Source organism: Fundulus heteroclitus, chromosome 5, assembly GCF_011125445.2.
Source record: "Fundulus heteroclitus isolate FHET01 chromosome 5, MU-UCD_Fhet_4.1, whole genome shotgun sequence".
Taxonomy (NCBI): Eukaryota; Metazoa; Chordata; class Actinopteri; order Cyprinodontiformes; family Fundulidae; genus Fundulus; species Fundulus heteroclitus.
The window spans coordinates 17,599,600-17,606,651 of NC_046365.1; positions in this window are offsets into that span (position 1 = coordinate 17,599,600).

Genomic DNA, 7,052 nt, shown 5'->3' on the forward strand with positions numbered 1-7,052 from the left:
ATGACGCGGTCTGCTCATGAGCTCTTCTTTATCAGATAACCGGGATAAAAAAAACAGTCTGAGACCTGCTCATGAACTGGTCTGCATTTAGCGCGGTCCTGTTATGTCCATCTTGGTTCAGTTCAGTCTGCTGACCATTTACACACGAGAGTTATCTCTGTTACCGAGCTCGGACCGGTCTCGGCTCGGTTAAAAAAGTGTAGTGTAAACGGGCCTATAATGTCTTTCACTACCCGATCTGTACAGGAAGTATGATCCATACCGTCGTCTTTTTTGCACATGTGCAAACAGAATAACTTCAGGAAAGGCAACTTTTAGTTTTTCTTCCTTTATCTTTTTTTGGGTGGAATGTTTCTTTTTGTATTTTGTTGTAATCATGTGAATTTTGCTTGAATTAAAGGGACAGTGTGTAACTAATTTTGCCTTTAACTAGAATAAATCAGGGGGGGGCACATAAAAAATCTGCCGTAGTATGTTAAATGTTAAAATTCATTGTAAAAAAAAGTAATAGTAAATATTCATTAATAAATTAAATTAACAAATTGATAAATAATAATAAATAAACCGGCTGAAGGCACAACACATGTGCTCTTTACAGGAAGTGTCAGAGCATATTCTACCTCCTGAAGACCTTCTTTGACTCTGTGGTGGCATCAGCCATCTTCTATGGTGTGGTTTGTTGGAGCAGCAGCTCATCTGTAGCTGACTGGAAGTGGCTGGATAAACTCATTAGGAGGGCCAGCTCTTTCCTGGGATGTCCTATGGAACCAGTACAGGTGGTGGGAGACAAAAACACTGTAAGGAAAATAGCATCATTGAAGGACAATGTCTCCCACCTCATGCATGGGGCTGTGGCAGAGCTGGTGAGCTATTTCTGTGACAGGCTGCTGCATCCTAGATGCTCAACGAATCGCTTCCGCAGATCGTTCCTCTGAGCTGCTGCTCATAACAGACTCAAGAAGTGTTTACAAGCATGCACAGGTTCTGAACTGATCACAAATCATTTAAACTATCTCTCAGATGCTAATGTACATTTGCACATGCTTTAGCTACTGTGTTTGCTTGTACAGCCATGCATATTGCATAGTTTTCTCACCTTGTTCTGTAAATCAGTGGCTGTCTTGCCTCCAGTTAACTTAAATATGTAATGATTTGCTAATGTTGAACCCAAATGGGAGCCAGACCCCATCTGAAAAGGGGTTTATTAACAAAATCCAGGAGGCAAAAAGGGGGACATCAGGAAATCAAACAAGAACAGGCAGAACTAAACCGACTCAAAAGACAGGAGGGCAAAAACAGATCAGGCACGGACTGGCAGAAGGGCAGGCAAAATAACAGAGGCTGGAATGTGCTTACCGCAAGCTGACGGGAAGGAATAACACAAGACGTTCCGGCAACACACAAACAACTAAGGTAGACTTAAATAGGAGGATGGAACAGGTGAGCAGGGCGGGACCAATTAACCAAGACAGGTGAAAGCAATTGAAGAAACATACAGACTAATAAAGAGAAAACCTAAGATAGAAAGCAAGACTAAACAGACACAAGCTGAAATAAAAGCTAATAACAAAGGCCAGGTAACTAAGACAGGCTAAGCATAAAAGTGATGACAATAACAAGGTAAACCAAAACATTACACCAACTAAACGAGGATCCAGACAAGACAGAACTCAAAACAACCAGACAATCAAAGACAGGAGAGAGGAGGATAACTAAAACTAATAACATAAACCAGAACTAAACTCGGAATATTACAAAATATTGCATTTTTATCTGAATATGCCATATTATCTACAATTGCACAATATTTTCTTTTTTGCCTTTCTGATAAGTTAATTATCTTTTGCTTCAGAAATTAAAGCCCAAGTGTGTAAGGTTTACACTAAATGAATTACAAACCACCTCGCTGTTAACCGTGTAATAACTACTATGGAAGCCGCGGCGTATCATAAATGTGACAATGTCAACATTTCCTCCATATATTAGCTACGGTCATCATGTGAAATGGTTTTTGTCAGTGTTGCCAAGTCAGCTTGTTTTTTTCTAAAGTCGCTTGTAAATTCCATGAGTCATGTTTTTTTTTTTTGGGGGGGGGCTTGTTTCTGAATGTGCAGTGGCCTATTTGGGCTCTAAAAAACAACTATAAACATGAATAAAGAGACTCTGTCTTGCTGCTGCACTACAGAGTGAACCTGCCAGCTGTTTAGCCTGGCAAGCCAGACTAACTTTTGTCTTTCTTTGATACAGCTGAAGTTAGTCTAGAATTGCTCTCATTAGAGGGCTTTTTCTGGGGTGGGGTTAACAGGCGCATAGTAAACCAATCAGAGAAATTGTGGACGTGACCTAAAAAAGGCACAATCAGACTTACGCTGTCAACATCTCACAATATAATTCATATGGTGAGCCTCGGTTGAGCAGAGACTACAGTAAATGATTCTTTTTAAAACAGAAGAACTTGCACTAGTAAACGAACACTCTGTAGGGCAGCCATCTTTTTTGTTTTGGCTGAGGGATTCTCAGGGGAGCTGCACATCACTCAACATATAAAGCCTGCCCATGCCTGTGATTGGTCAGTATCAGAAAAGAGGGCTTTATGGGAGCAGTTCCAAACTCAGTTTGCTGTATTGCAAAATGAAAGCGAAACTGAGTCTGGCTGGCCAGGGTACCTCCATATACGCACAGAGAGGGAGACGAACAAATGAGCCGTCCCTGCCGGGAGGACAGAGTTGCTGGACTACACTTCCCTCTTTCTAACATTACCACAATAATAAACTTTGATGCTATGTTGAATTAACTTACCTGTCCAGCAGAAAGCCTGCAACCTCCGCATCAGTTTTGAGTCCGTGTTCCCTCATGAATTATCTCCACCTGGTAATAATAGCTACGCAGATATAGACTTGTTTTCTCCTGGTTACTACTTCTTTTCCTGGTTACTGTCTCTTCTCTCTCACTGGGCAAAGAGTATGGATAGTCCTCCATTTCAATAGAAAACAGCAAATAGAATGATCTACGGTCATCTTTGCTTGTTTTCTACTCCTCCTTGACCAACAGCACGTCTTATAGGAAGATAGAGAAAATGTGTATGGCTGACCAGTTTGTCCCCTTTCAGCTTCTGAAGTCAAAAATAGCGACACAACCTGCCGCCTCCTAGTTGGTGCACTGGCACCAATGTATTTATAAACTAAATACTAATTCTAAGTTACGAGAATGATTTTGATTTTTGATGTGATGTTATTAGACTTTGTGTTTTTGCCACTGTCACGCCTAAATCTCTCCAAAGTGGGACAATATCTTATCTAAAAAGAGAACAGATAGAGGTAACTTGTCAAGTGACCTCTAAACAATGTCTAACACCACTAAATATAAACGACTTCTAAAATAACACTCAGGTGGGCATTGAGGACCATAACAGAGACGTTTCACCAAAATTCATGGATTGGCCAAAACCAAACAGGGTGTCAAAAGCGAAAACATTCCCAAACAACTGTCAAGCATGGTGGGGGGAGGCTGGTGATTTGGGCTTGTTTTGAAGTCGGCCGCACTTTGCAGTTATTGAACTGACTCTCTGCACCATATTATTTTTAAGGTAAATATGAATATGTCTAACAGCTGAAGCTGGTCTTGAATGGAACTAACTCATATAACCTGACAACAGTCCTAAGCATGGCCTGAAATCCATGAATGGCTGAAAATAAAACAACAAAAGGTGTTTCAGTAACCAAGACCACGTTCATACCTGACTAATATGACTTATGTATGTATGCAAAGAGGTTGTTTATCCATACATCTATGTGGACAAATAATTGCTATTCTCCTGAATGTTTTGACACCTTGCAACCACAAATTTCCGCATTTTAGGTTTAGGTTTTAGGTTATGCAACGTACTGGCAAAAAGCTGTAATCATAGCAGCTAAAAAGTTAATGGGCTCATAATATAATCTTGAACAACTATAGCAGGCCTCATTATTAGACAAGATACTGATAAATCTTTCCAAGGGGACGAGTAAGCATGTATTTAATGCTGACTGGGTTCAGCTGGGCCACTTCTGCTGGAGGAGAGCTGAGATTCTGAGCAGACTGAGGTTGGTGTGATGATGGCCCCGTGGTGCTGATGGAAGTAAGCCTGGCATGGGTGGATGGGCAGGCGGCCAATGTGCTGAGGTGAGAGGGAGACGCTGGTGTAAACTAAGTATTGGAGTCAGGACCAGTAAGCAGCTCGGCAGAGATGATTCCAGCATTTACCCGATGATTCTCAGTCCAAATCTTCAGGAGAGCAAGGAAGCACAGCGGTACTCATCACCAGGCAGAGAATGAGCGTCAGCTTTTTCTCTATAAGCAGGTGAGTGATTGAGTGGTGAGTCTAATGCCTTGATGATGTAGTAGCCAGGGTGCACACTACAGGCAATACCACAGAGCTGAGGAGGTAACAGAGCCCCACAACAGCACTGCCAGCCCAAAACTGGAATAGATGGTCAAATTGTGATGTTCGGGGATGCTTTGCAGCTTTCAGGACGTGGGCGTTTTGCAGGGCGGAAGCATAACTTCAGGTCTTTCCCAGAAGACTCTGAAGGAGAACGTCCAGCCATCATTTCATGACCTTAAACTCAAACACACTTGGGTTATGCAATGCAATGATTTGAGCGACCAAAATGGTTTTGGATTGGCCTAGTCAAAGTCCAGTCGACGTAAAACGTCTCCCTGCCAGTTATTGCAAACGCCTGCTGGCATCTGTTGCCATCAAGGGTGCCACAACCAATTATTAGGTTTAGGGGTCAATAACTTTTTTTTTTTTTTCGCACGCGGTCACACAGACTTTGGCACAGACACTTTCTCCCCTTAATAAAATGAAATCATTGGGGGATTGTAAAACGTGTGAAAGATCTGAAACATTTAGGGGCACTAAAAATAAAAAAGCAACAATGAAAACCACTAAGGGCGCCCTTTTTTTGCACCAGAAGTCAAAGGCTATTCCTAAAAGTTGTGTTTTAAACAAAACATCTGCGATTATACACACATTTTGGACCAGGGGCGCCAGTAACTGCGGAGGAGGGTGTTTGGAGATGCAGCAGCCGGTCTGCTTTCTCCTACGGAATATGCAGGCTGCCCCACTCTGTGAAGCAGACCATGGTATGGTGAAACTGTGACATATCCCAGTGGTGAAATTCCGAGTTGAAAACCAGGTCAGACTCTGCTCCACTTGGCTGTAAAATCTCCGTCGTTCTCTGGTGTCACCAGTCATTCAAAATGTCACTGCCTGTTTCTGGCTTCATTGCAATGTGACACAGTATTGGACACATTTATGAATCGCAGTACAAAAAAAAAAAAGGCCCAGATAGCAACCGGATGAACTATGTATAACCTGTAGAAGAAGAAGAAGAAAAAAAAAAGAAATCCCCACGTTATGCATGCGTGAGGTGAATTTATATGTTTCCCTGATGGAAAAAGGGGGGTGAAAAAACACCAGACCAGGCGCGCTTTTACACTCCGTGTCAGTCACTCTGCAAGGCAGGAAAGCATAGAGGGAGGCATCCATAATACAAATACATCAGCAGCGGTTGCGGTGCAAGAAGTGGCAGGATGGGAACTGCTGCCAGACACATTACAAGGAGCTCTAATGAGGGAGCTCACACTCTCAGCCCCTCCTGCTCCCCTCCCTCCCTCCCTGCCCGCCACCGAGGAGGAACGCGAGGCGGGAATTAATTGTGAGGGCGATGGTGGCGAGCGAGCTGAGGAGCAGGTCATTACTGCACGCCTCCTCCTAGAGCGCCGCGGGCAGAGCACGGAGCGCCGCGCCGCTCGCACAATTCCCATGATCCCACAGGAGGAGGAGGGGATGAAGGGGACGGAGAGGAAGGGGGGGTGAGGGGGGGTGAGGAAAAACATCCTGGATGGATGGGGAGAGAGGCTGCCTCTTCTTTGTTGGAAACCAAACCAGCATATATATATATATATATATATATATATATATATATATATATATATATATATATATATATATATATATATATATATATATACCTTGATCATGTCGTCATCTGGTAAAATTTTAAAAGATTGCTTCACATCTTGTTCTCGTTATTGTGTTTGCTTTGTGGTTTATAGCGCAGAGTTTATTTTCTTTTTAATTTCTACCTTATTACATATTTTTAAAAGGCACCTATGCAAGTTGTACATTAATAGCGCAGGCGCCATGGATCAGATTCAGGGCAGATGTGGGAAGAAAATATGGGTGTGTGCGTGCGTGCGTGCGTGCGTGCGCGTGTGTGTGTGCGTGTGTTGTCTTTGTCGTCAAGGTAAGCATCGGGTTTAGCGGGACGTCTGCTCCATAGGGTGTAGTAACTGGGCTCTTTGTGGGGATTGTCGCCGAAGCCGCGGCTTTAAATTCAATGTAATGGGCGCACTGCCCTCTAGTGGACGTTCCCATGCGTGCGCTACAGTACACCACAGCACCAGAAGCTCGTTTGCCCTACGATTATCCAAAAATCTATGTTGCAGTACCAACACCGGATATTAAAGAACTAAGATTAATGGGTTTATTGTAGGGTGTTGTTTTTATCTTAGATTTGCAGATGGGGGCTTTTGGAGAAAGAGAGCCAAATGGGGCAAAATTAAAGTGAAAGGAATATGTTGCGTAATCTTTTTCAAATTAAAATCTAAAAGGTGTGAGGTACTTATGTGGTCAGCCAATTTTCTTTTGATACTCCCAAATAAAAATCCAGCACAACCAAATGACTTCAGAAGTCACCTAATTGGTAATTACTCTCAGTATAAATACAGCGGTCCTGCGGAGGCCTCAGAGGTGTGTTAGACGAACCAGACAGCTGATTGATAATGTTGTTAACTGCAAAGCAGGATTAGTTTATGAACTAGCCAGAGTAGCCACTTGGCAATCAGCAGGTTGTAAGATGTTATCCAGGTTCCATGTACAGAAACTGGACTGAGGTTAGGTTAGAAAATCACAATCAGAGAAGCAATCAGGATGTCCATGGGAGCTCTGGAGCAGCTGCAGTGACCTGCAGCTCAGGTGCAACACTCAGTCAACTCAACAAGTA